Below are 12894 nucleotides of genomic sequence, written 5' to 3' on the forward strand. Positions count from 1 at the left end.
CATTTCTTCATCTTTGTTCATTGATAGCTCAAATCCAACACCAGTAGGTTGAAAGAGTCAATTATTGAATGCTTTCAAAATGTCCATCAGCTTGAACAAGTTACATCAATACAAACTTTAAAATACTTTGACATCAAATTTCTTCACAAAGTAGTTAGCCATTATAAAATCATATCCTGATTTTCTCAAACGCATTTCAGACGGGTGATTCACAGCATGACTTTTTTAAGCGTTCCCGCTATTGATAAGGCAAAAATAGCACATTTTGAATGAGAAGTTTTCTTCAATCAAACATAGAGGAACCCAAATGATGATCTCATTCAGCTAGTAAAAATGTTGTTTTATATTAGTATGGAAATCGTGAAAAGAAAATGTTTTTCATGCTGATTTACAACAGTTGATCTCCAATCGTAAAATATAAGCTTTTGGTCGGAGGCATGACAGGTACTGATCAAATTCTCATTTTTCGAACTTCATTCACAAATCATATGATATGCTTTGTATACATCAACTGTATTGTTGGATCAATAATGAGTAAAAAGTGACTATCTCAATTTCAGGACATATAAAAGAGAAAGAAGTAGAAACTCATGTTTCAAATGCTGAGAGGCAACAACTGTTCATGATTTTCACCTCCACTAATTATATATATTTTTATAATCTATATGTTTATATGTTCCTATAAATATACAGAGACATATAGCTATACATACAGAGATACATATGTACAGGTTGATTTTTACATGTTTATAAGTAAATGTGATGTTGTTCCAAATAAAACTTCTAAGAACTGAATGGAAAAGAAAATTGTAATGTTCAGATAAGTCCCACTGAAATTTGTACTCAGATCCCTGTTTTCAGAGTCCAGAGTGCTAACCACGACACCATCCACCCTCCCGTACCAGGGTGAGCTTTCCATTTTGACAGAAGAGATTTGCCTCAGGGGGCAACTTATCTTTCATTGAAAAATATTATCTCACATAAAAACCACTGTTCAACAGAGTTATAACGTTATTTGAGTCTTTTGGGCAACATCCTTCCCCAACATAGTTCAATATGCAAAAGTTTACCAGAATAGGAAAGCAATCCAATTCAGTTTCTCTTTGACAGTAGAATATTAAAAACTTTGACATTTCCACATTGCTGCAGCAGTTTGCACTCCTTTCACATGGGAGGTTCCATGGTGTAATGGTTAGCACTTTGGACTTTGAATCCAATGATCCGAGTTCAAATCTCGGTGGGACCATTTTATGACTCTTGACCAAATCATTTTCTTTCAAGTGTATTCATTAATATCACATATCTAATACCGGTAGGGTGAAAAATTAATTTATTGATTATACTCTAAAAGTTTACTAGATGTGAGCAAATAATAGAATTTTTACAATACCTGGAAACTAAATGGCTCAAAATAATGAGAGATTTTACAAACTCACTCTGGTTTCTCAAACTCATCACAGGGCCCTGATGCACGACATTACTTTTTAAAATCTTACTGTTATTGATAAGGGGAACAAGGAACTTTTTAATTGCAAAGCACTCATTAAAACAAAACTTGAGGAGTCAAACTTTGTATTACGGGGACCGAAGATGTGCAGTTTGAATAATATTCTTGAAATTCAGACGTACAAAGATTTTACACACTGATTTTCAACAGTAAATCCACAACCAATAAAGTTGAATCTTTTGAAAGACATGTCAAAGGTGTGAATCTGAAATTCACTTTCAAAGAAATTCACAATGAAATGCACTGTGTAAGTCCAGCATGTTGTCAGCTAAGAAATCAGCAAAAATATACTATCTCATTACTGGCCATATAGATGAGAAAGGAAAATAAACTCATGTTTACAATGTGGATGTGAAAGAACAGTTTCTAGGTTCAGCTTCAATATTTATGTTTATGAATAATTGATATGTTCATATTGTCTAACAGCTATCTAGATGGATAAAGCTATGTATGCATCTATACATACTTATGCGTTCAAACGCATCAGTATAAAACGTTGATATTAGGTTTTTTCTAGACCAAATTCTAAAAAATGAGTTAAACAGTGAATCTCATAATTGTAGTAGGTCCCACCGAGATTTGAACTCGGATCGCTGGATTCAGAGTGCTAACCATTACACCTTGGAACCCTCTCACACAAGAGTGCCTTTTCCATTGAGACAAAAGAGAGCGCATCAGTGATGTCCTTCTCTTATATTGATAAAAAGATATCTCATTTGAATGGTCATAGTGGATAGAGATTTAATGTGATTTGATTCTTTTCAGCTATATTCTCTATAAAAGGGTTAAATATTCAAATGTTTATCTGAATATAAAAGTTATATCACAATGTTCATCTTTGCCTGTAGCATAATAAAACAGTCTACATTTCCAGACTACTGAAGCAATGTCTCTGTCTCCTGCATGGGTGGCTCGATAGAGCAATGGTTGGCAATTTGGACTTTGCATCCAATGATCCGATTTGAAACCTTGGAGGGACTTTTTTTATTACTCTTGAGCTTTTCCATTTCTTCATCTTTGTTCATTGATAGCTCAAATTCAACACCAGTAGGTTGAAAGAGTCAATTATTGAATGCTTTCAAAATGTCCATCAGCTTGAACAAGTTACATCAATACAAACTTTACAATACTTTGACATCAAATTTCTTCACAAAGTAGTTAGCCATTATAAAATCATATCCTGATTTTCTCAAACGCATTTCAGACGGGTGATTCACAGCATCACTTTTTTAAGCTTTCCCGCTATTGATAAGGCGAAAATAGCACAATTTGAATGAGAAGTTTTCTTCAATCAAACATAGAGGAACCCAAATGATGATCTCATTCAGCTAGTAAAAATGTTGTTTTATATTAGTATGGAAATCGTGAAAAGAAAATGTTTTTCATGCTGATTTACAACAGTTGATCTCCAATCGTAAAATATAAGCTTTTGGTCGGAGGCATGACAGGTACTGATCAAATTCTCATTTTTGAACTTTATTCACAAATCATATGATATGCTTTGTATACATCAACTGTATTGTTGGATCAATAATGAGTAAAAAGTGACTATCTCAATTTCAGGACATATAAAAGAGAAAGAAGTAGAAACTCATGTTTCAAATGCTGAGAGGCAACAACTGTTCATGATTTTCACCTCCACTAATTATATTTATTTTTATAATCTATATGTTTATATGTTCCTATAAATATACAGAGACATATAGCTATATATACAGAGATACATATGTACAGGTTGATTTTTACATGTTTATAAGTAAATGTGATGTTGTTCCAAATAAAACTTCTAAGAACTGAATGGAAAAGAAAATTGTAATGTTCAGATAAGTCCCACTGAAATTTGTACTCAGATCCCTGTTTTCAGTCTCCAGAGTGCTAACCACGACACCATCCACCCTCCCGTACCAGGGTGAGCTTTCCATTTTGACAGAAGAGATTTGCCTCAGGGGGCAACTTATCTTTCATTGAAAAATATTATCTCACATAAAAACCACTGTTCAACAGAGTTATAACGTTATTTGAGTCTTTTGGGCAACATCCTTCCCCAACATAGTTCAATATGCAAAAGTTTACCAGAATAGGAAAGCAATCCAATTCAGTTTCTCTTTGACAGTAGAATATTAAAAACTTTGACATTTCCACATTGCTGCAGCAGTTTGCACTCCTTTCACATGGGAGGTTCCATGGTGTAATGGTTAGCACTTTGGACTTTGAATCCAATGATCCGAGTTCAAATCTCGGTGGGACCATTTTATGACTCTTGACCAAATCATTTTCTTTCAAGTGTATTCATTAATATCACATATCTAATACCGGTAGGGTGAAAAATTAATTTATTGATTATACTCTAAAAGTTTACTAGATGTGAGCAAATAATAGAATTTTTACAATACCTGGAAACTAAATGGCTCAAAATAATGAGAGATTTTACAAACTCACTCTGGTTTCTCAAACTCATCACAGGGGCCTGATGCACGACATTACTTTTTAAAATCTTACTGTTATTGATAAGGGGAACAAGGAACTTTTTAATTGCAAAGCATTCATTAAAACAAAACTTGAGGAGTCAAACTTTGTATTACGGGGACCGAAGATGTGCAGTTTGAATAATATTCTTGAAATTCAGACGTACAAAGATTTTACACACTGATTTTCAACAGTAAATCCACAACCAATAAAGTTGAATCTTTTGAAAGACATGTCAAAGGTGTGAATCTGAAATTCACTTTCAAAGAAATTCACAATGAAATGCACTGTGTAAGTCCAGCATGTTGTCAGCTAAGAAATCAGCAAAAATGAACTATCTCATTACTGGCCATATAGATGAGAAAGGAAAATAAACTCATGTTTACAATGTGGATGTGAAAGAACAGTTTCTAGGTTCAGCTTCAATATTTATGTTTATGAATAATTGATATGTTCATATTGTCTAACAGCTATCTAGATGGATAAAGCTATGTATGCATCTATACATACTTATGCGTTCAAACGCATCAGTATAAAACGTTGATATTAGGTTTTTTCTAGACCAAATTCTAAAAAATGAGTTAAACAGCGAATCTCATAATTGTAGTAGGTCCCACCGAGATTTGAACTCGGATCGCTGGATTCAGAGTGCTAACCATTACACCTTGGAACCCTCTCACACAAGAGTGCCTTTTCCATTGAGACAAAAGAGAGCGCATCAGTGATGTCCTTCTCTTATATTGATAAAAAGATATCTCATTTGAATGGTCATAGTGGATAGAGATTTAATGTGATTTGATTCTTTTCAGCTATATTCTCTATAAAAGTGTTAAATATTCAAATGTTTATCTGAATATAAAAGTTATATCACAATGTTCATCTTTGCCTGTAGCATAATAAAACAGTCTACATTTCCAGACTACTGAAGCAATGTCTCTGTCTCCTGCATGGGTGGCTCGATAGAGCAATGGTTGGCAATTTGGACTTTGCATCCAATGATCCGATTTGAAACCTTGGAGGGACTTTTTTTATTACTCTTGAGCTTTTCCATTTCTTCATCTTTGTTCATTGATAGCTCAAATTCAACACCAGTAGGTTGAAAGAGTCAATTATTGAATGCTTTCAAAATGTCCATCAGCTTGAACAAGTTACATCAATACAAACTTTACAATACTTTGACATCAAATTTCTTCACAAAGTAGTTAGCCATTATAAAATCATATCCTGATTTTCTCAAACGCATTTCAGACGGGTGATTCACAGCATCACTTTTTCAAGCTTTCCCGCTATTGATAAGGCGAAAATAGCACATTTTGAATGAGAAGTTTTCTTCAATCAAACATAGAGGAACCCAAATGATGATCTCATTCAGCTAGTAAAAATGTTGTTTTATATTAGTATGGAAATCGTGAAAAGAAAATGTTTTTCATGCTGATTTACAACAGTTGATCTCCAATCGTAAAATATAAGCTTTTGGTCGGAGGCATGACAGGTACTGATCAAATTCTCATTTTTGAACTTTATTCACAAATCATATGATATGCTTTGTATACATCAACTGTATTGTTGGATCAATAATGAGTAAAAAGTGACTATCTCAATTTCAGGACATATAAAAGAGAAAGAAGTAGAAACTCATGTTTCAAATGCTGAGAGGCAACAACTGTTCATGATTTTCACCTCCACTAATTATATTTATTTTTATAATCTATATGTTTATATGTTCCTATAAATATACAGAGACATATAGCTATATATACAGAGATACATATGTACAGGTTGATTTTTACATGTTTATAAGTAAATGTGATGTTGTTCCAAATAAAACTTCTAAGAACTGAATGGAAAAGAAAATTGTAATGTTCAGATAAGTCCCACTGAAATTTGTACTCAGATCCCTGTTTTCAGTCTCCAGAGTGCTAACCACGACACCATCCACCCTCCCGTACCAGGGTGAGCTTTCCATTTTGACAGAAGAGATTTGCCTCAGGGGGCAACTTATCTTTCATTGAAAAATATTATCTCACATAAAAACCACTGTTCAACAGAGTTATAACGTTATTTGAGTCTTTTGGGCAACATCCTTCCCCAACATAGTTCAATATGCAAAAGTTTACCAGAATAGGAAAGCAATCCAATTCAGTTTCTCTTTGACAGTAGAATATTAAAAACTTTGACATTTCCACATTGCTGCAGCAGTTTGCACTCCTTTCACATGGGAGGTTCCATGGTGTAATGGTTAGCACTTTGGACTTTGAATCCAATGATCCGAGTTCAAATCTCGGTGGGACCATTTTATGACTCTTGACCAAATCATTTTCTTTCAAGTGTATTCATTAATATCACATATCTAATACCGGTAGGGTGAAAAATTAATTTATTGATTATACTCTAAAAGTTTACTAGATGTGAGCAAATAATAGAATTTTTACAATACCTGGAAACTAAATGGCTCAAAATAATGAGAGATTTTACAAACTCACTCTGGTTTCTCAAACTCATCACAGGGGCCTGATGCACGACATTACTTTTTAAAATCTTACTGTTATTGATAAGGGGAACAAGGAACTTTTTAATTGCAAAGCATTCATTAAAACAAAACTTGAGGAGTCAAACTTTGTATTACGGGGACCGAAGATGTGCAGTTTGAATAATATTCTTGAAATTCAGACGTACAAAGATTTTACACACTGATTTTCAACAGTAAATCCACAACCAATAAAGTTGAATCTTTTGAAAGACATGTCAAAGGTGTGAATCTGAAATTCACTTTCAAAGAAATTCACAATGAAATGCACTGTGTAAGTCCAGCATGTTGTCAGCTAAGAAATCAGCAAAAATGAACTCTCATTACTGGCCATATAGATGAGAAAGGAAAATAAACTCATGTTTACAATGTGGATGTGAAAGAACAGTTTCTAGGTTCAGCTTCAATATTTATGTTTATGAATAATTGATATGTTCATATTGTCTAACAGCTATCTAGATGGATAAAGCTATGTATGCATCTATACATACTTATGCGTTCAAACGCATCAGTATAAAACGTTGATATTAGGTTTTTTCTAGACCAAATTCTAAAAAATGAGTTAAACAGTGAATCTCATAATTGTAGTAGGTCCCACCGAGATTTGAACTCGGATCGCTGGATTCAGAGTGCTAACCATTACACCTTGGAACCCTCTCACACAAGAGTGCCTTTTCCATTGAGACAAAAGAGAGCGCATCAGTGATGTCCTTCTCTTATATTGATAAAAAGATATCTCATTTGAATGGTCATAGTGGATAGAGATTTAATGTGATTTGATTCTTTTCAGCTATATTCTCTATAAAAGTGTTAAATATTCAAATGTTTATCTGAATATAAAAGTTATATCACAATGTTCATCTTTGCCTGTAGCATAATAAAACAGTCTACATTTCCAGACTACTGAAGCAATGTCTCTGTCTCCTGCATGGGTGGCTCGATAGAGCAATGGTTGGCAATTTGGACTTTGCATCCAATGATCCGATTTGAAACCTTGGAGGGACTTTTTTTATTACTCTTGAGCTTTTCCATTTTTTCATCTTTGTTCATTGATAGCTCAAATTCAACACCAGTAGGTTGAAAGAGTCAATTATTGAATGCTTTCAAAATGTCCATCAGCTTGAACAAGTTACATCAATACAAACTTTACAATACTTTGACATCAAATTTCTTCACAAAGTAGTTAGCCATTATAAAATCATATCCTGATTTTCTCAAACGCATTTCAGACGGGTGATTCACAGCATGACTTTTTTAAGCGTTCCCGCTATTGATAAGGCAAAAATAGCACATTTTGAATGAGAAGTTTTCTTCAATCAAACATAGAGGAACCCAAATGATGATCTCATTCAGCTAGTAAAAATGTTGTTTTATATTAGTATGGAAATCGTGAAAAGAAAATGTTTTTCATGCTGATTTACAACAGTTGATCTCCAATCGTAAAATATAAGCTTTTGGTCGGAGGCATGACAGGTACTGATCAAATTCTCATTTTTGAACTTCATTCACAAATCATATGATATGCTTTGTATACATCAACTGTATTGTTGGATCAATAATGAGTAAAAAGTGACTATCTCAATTTCAGGACATATAAAAGAGAAAGAAGTAGAAACTCATGTTTCAAATGCTGAGAGGCAACAACTGTTCATGATTTTCACCTCCACTAATTATATTTATTTTTATAATCTATATGTTTATATGTTCCTATAAATATACAGAGACATATAGCTATATATACAGAGATACATATGTACAGGTTGATTTTTACATGTTTATAAGTAAATGTGATGTTGTTCCAAATAAAACTTCTAAGAACTGAATGGAAAAGAAAATTGTAATGTTCAGATAAGTCCCACTGAAATTTGTACTCAGATCCCTGTTTTCAGTCTCCAGAGTGCTAACCACGACACCATCCACCCTCCCGTACCAGGGTGAGCTTTCCATTTTGACAGAAGAGATTTGCCTCAGGGGGCAACTTATCTTTCATTGAAAAATATTATCTCACATAAAAACCACTGTTCAACAGAGTTATAACGTTATTTGAGTCTTTTGGGCAACATCCTTCCCCAACATAGTTCAATATGCAAAAGTTTACCAGAATAGGAAAGCAATCCAATTCAGTTTCTCTTTGACAGTAGAATATTAAAAACTTTGACATTTCCACATTGCTGCAGCAGTTTGCACTCCTTTCACATGGGAGGTTCCATGGTGTAATGGTTAGCACTTTGGACTTTGAATCCAATGATCCGAGTTCAAATCTCGGTGGGACCATTTTATGACTCTTGACCAAATCATTTTCTTTCAAGTGTATTCATTAATATCACATATCTAATACCGGTAGGGTGAAAAATTAATTTATTGATTATACTCTAAAAGTTTACTAGATGTGAGCAAATAATAGAATTTTTACACTACCTGGAAACTAAATGGCTCAAAATAATGAGAGATTTTACAAACTCACTCTGGTTTCTCAAACTCATCACAGGGGCCTGATGCACGACATTACTTTTTAAAATCTTACTGTTATTGATAAGGGGAACAAGGAACTTTTTAATTGCAAAGCATTCATTAAAACAAAACTTGAGGAGTCAAACTTTGTATTACGGGGACCGAAGATGTGCAGTTTGAATAATAATCTTGAAATTCAGACGTACAAAGATTTTACACACTGATTTTCAACAGTAAATCCACAACCAATAAAGTTGAATCTTTTGAAGGACATGTCAAAGGTGTGAATCTGAAATTCACTTTCAAAGAAATTCACAATGAAATGCACTGTGTAAGTCCAGCATGTTGTCAGCTAAGAAATCAGCAAAAATGAACTATCTCATTACTGGCCATATAGATGAGAAAGGAAAATAAACTCATGTTTACAATGTGGATGTGAAAGAACAGTTTCTAGGTTCAGCTTCAATATTTATGTTTATGAATAATTGATATGTTCATATTGTCTAACAGCTATCTAGATGGATAAAGCTATGTATGCATCTATACATACTTATGCGTTCAAACGCATCAGTATAAAACGTTGATATTAGGTTTTTTCTAGACCAAATTCTAAAAAATGAGTTAAACAGTGAATCTCATAATTGTAGTAGGTCCCACCGAGATTTGAACTCGGATCGCTGGATTCAGAGTGCTAACCATTACACCTTGGAACCCTCTCACACAAGAGTGCCTTTTCCATTGAGACAAAAGAGAGCGCATCAGTGATGTCCTTCTCTTATATTGATAAAAAGATATCTCATTTGAATGGTCATAGTGGATAGAGATTTAATGTGATTTGATTCTTTTCAGCTATATTCTCTATAAAAGTGTTAAATATTCAAATGTTTATCTGAATATAAAAGTTATATCACAATGTTCATCTTTGCCTGTAGCATAATAAAACAGTCTACATTTCCAGACTACTGAAGCAATGTCTCTGTCTCCTGCATGGGTGGCTCCATAGAGCAATGGTTGGCAATTTGGACTTTGCATCCAATGATCCGATTTGAAACCTTGGAGGGACTTTTTTTATTACTCTTGAGCTTTTCCATTTCTTCATCTTTGTTCATTGATAGCTCAAATCCAACACCAGTAGGTTGAAAGAGTCAATTATTGAATGCTTTCAAAATGTCCATCAGCTTGAACAAGTTACATCAATACAAACTTTAAAATACTTTGACATCAAATTTCTTCACAAAGTAGTTAGCCATTATAAAATCATATCCTGATTTTCTCAAACGCATTTCAGACGGGTGATTCACAGCATGACTTTTTTAAGCGTTCCCGCTATTGATAAGGCAAAAATAGCACATTTTGAATGAGAAGTTTTCTTCAATCAAACATAGAGGAACCCAAATGATGATCTCATTCAGCTAGTAAAAATGTTGTTTTATATTAGTATGGAAATCGTGAAAAGAAAATGTTTTTCATGCTGATTTACAACAGTTGATCTCCAATCGTAAAATATAAGCTTTTGGTCGGAGGCATGACAGGTACTGATCAAATTCTCATTTTTCGAACTTCATTCACAAATCATATGATATGCTTTGTATACATCAACTGTATTGTTGGATCAATAATGAGTAAAAAGTGACTATCTCAATTTCAGGACATATAAAAGAGAAAGAAGTAGAAACTCATGTTTCAAATGCTGAGAGGCAACAACTGTTCATGATTTTCACCTCCACTAATTATATATATTTTTATAATCTATATGTTTATATGTTCCTATAAATATACAGAGACATATAGCTATACATACAGAGATACATATGTACAGGTTGATTTTTACATGTTTATAAGTAAATGTGATGTTGTTCCAAATAAAACTTCTAAGAACTGAATGGAAAAGAAAATTGTAATGTTCAGATAAGTCCCACTGAAATTTGTACTCAGATCCCTGTTTTCAGAGTCCAGAGTGCTAACCACGACACCATCCACCCTCCCGTACCAGGGTGAGCTTTCCATTTTGACAGAAGAGATTTGCCTCAGGGGGCAACTTATCTTTCATTGAAAAATATTATCTCACATAAAAACCACTGTTCAACAGAGTTATAACGTTATTTGAGTCTTTTGGGCAACATCCTTCCCCAACATAGTTCAATATGCAAAAGTTTACCAGAATAGGAAAGCAATCCAATTCAGTTTCTCTTTGACAGTAGAATATTAAAAACTTTGACATTTCCACATTGCTGCAGCAGTTTGCACTCCTTTCACATGGGAGGTTCCATGGTGTAATGGTTAGCACTTTGGACTTTGAATCCAATGATCCGAGTTCAAATCTCGGTGGGACCATTTTATGACTCTTGACCAAATCATTTTCTTTCAAGTGTATTCATTAATATCACATATCTAATACCGGTAGGGTGAAAAATTAATTTATTGATTATACTCTAAAAGTTTACTAGATGTGAGCAAATAATAGAATTTTTACAATACCTGGAAACTAAATGGCTCAAAATAATGAGAGATTTTACAAACTCACTCTGGTTTCTCAAACTCATCACAGGGCCCTGATGCACGACATTACTTTTTAAAATCTTACTGTTATTGATAAGGGGAACAAGGAACTTTTTAATTGCAAAGCACTCATTAAAACAAAACTTGAGGAGTCAAACTTTGTATTACGGGGACCGAAGATGTGCAGTTTGAATAATATTCTTGAAATTCAGACGTACAAAGATTTTACACACTGATTTTCAACAGTAAATCCACAACCAATAAAGTTGAATCTTTTGAAAGACATGTCAAAGGTGTGAATCTGAAATTCACTTTCAAAGAAATTCACAATGAAATGCACTGTGTAAGTCCAGCATGTTGTCAGCTAAGAAATCAGCAAAAATATACTATCTCATTACTGGCCATATAGATGAGAAAGGAAAATAAACTCATGTTTACAATGTGGATGTGAAAGAACAGTTTCTAGGTTCAGCTTCAATATTTATGTTTATGAATAATTGATATGTTCATATTGTCTAACAGCTATCTAGATGGATAAAGCTATGTATGCATCTATACATACTTATGCGTTCAAACGCATCAGTATAAAACGTTGATATTAGGTTTTTTCTAGACCAAATTCTAAAAAATGAGTTAAACAGTGAATCTCATAATTGTAGTAGGTCCCACCGAGATTTGAACTCGGATCGCTGGATTCAGAGTGCTAACCATTACACCTTGGAACCCTCTCACACAAGAGTGCCTTTTCCATTGAGACAAAAGAGAGCGCATCAGTGATGTCCTTCTCTTATATTGATAAAAAGATATCTCATTTGAATGGTCATAGTGGATAGAGATTTAATGTGATTTGATTCTTTTCAGCTATATTCTCTATAAAAGGGTTAAATATTCAAATGTTTATCTGAATATAAAAGTTATATCACAATGTTCATCTTTGCCTGTAGCATAATAAAACAGTCTACATTTCCAGACTACTGAAGCAATGTCTCTGTCTCCTGCATGGGTGGCTCGATAGAGCAATGGTTGGCAATTTGGACTTTGCATCCAATGATCCGATTTGAAACCTTGGAGGGACTTTTTTTATTACTCTTGAGCTTTTCCATTTCTTCATCTTTGTTCATTGATAGCTCAAATTCAACACCAGTAGGTTGAAAGAGTCAATTATTGAATGCTTTCAAAATGTCCATCAGCTTGAACAAGTTACATCAATACAAACTTTACAATACTTTGACATCAAATTTCTTCACAAAGTAGTTAGCCATTATAAAATCATATCCTGATTTTCTCAAACGCATTTCAGACGGGTGATTCACAGCATCACTTTTTTAAGCTTTCCCGCTATTGATAAGGCGAAAATAGCACAATTTGAATGAGAAGTTTTCTTCAATCAAACATAGAGGAACCCAAATGATGATCTCATTCAGCTAGTAAAAATGTTGTTTTA

At 33.7% G+C, this 12894-nt stretch overlaps 5 non-coding genes across 5 annotated transcripts; all 5 read left to right on the forward strand.

Annotated features, from left to right (window-relative positions):
* Window positions 1-1174: 1174 nt before the first annotated feature.
* Window positions 1175-1246, forward strand: TRNAQ-UUG (transfer RNA glutamine (anticodon UUG)). The gene has a single exon. It is a non-coding gene; the product is annotated as a tRNA-Gln (tRNA).
* Window positions 1247-3684: 2438 nt separating this feature from the next.
* On the forward strand, window positions 3685-3756 carry TRNAQ-UUG (transfer RNA glutamine (anticodon UUG)). The gene has a single exon. It is a non-coding gene; the product is annotated as a tRNA-Gln (tRNA).
* A 2438-nt stretch (window positions 3757-6194) lies between these two features.
* TRNAQ-UUG (transfer RNA glutamine (anticodon UUG)) lies at window positions 6195-6266 on the forward strand. Its single transcript has one exon. It is a non-coding gene; the product is annotated as a tRNA-Gln (tRNA).
* Window positions 6267-8702: 2436 nt separating this feature from the next.
* On the forward strand, window positions 8703-8774 carry TRNAQ-UUG (transfer RNA glutamine (anticodon UUG)). Its single transcript has one exon. It is a non-coding gene; the product is annotated as a tRNA-Gln (tRNA).
* Window positions 8775-11213: 2439 nt separating this feature from the next.
* TRNAQ-UUG (transfer RNA glutamine (anticodon UUG)) lies at window positions 11214-11285 on the forward strand. The gene has a single exon. It is a non-coding gene; the product is annotated as a tRNA-Gln (tRNA).
* Window positions 11286-12894: the final 1609 nt, after the last annotated feature.

The sequence above is a fragment of the Triturus cristatus genome, chromosome 5_2 (assembly GCF_964204655.1).
Source record: "Triturus cristatus chromosome 5_2, aTriCri1.1, whole genome shotgun sequence".
Taxonomy (NCBI): Eukaryota; Metazoa; Chordata; class Amphibia; order Caudata; family Salamandridae; genus Triturus; species Triturus cristatus.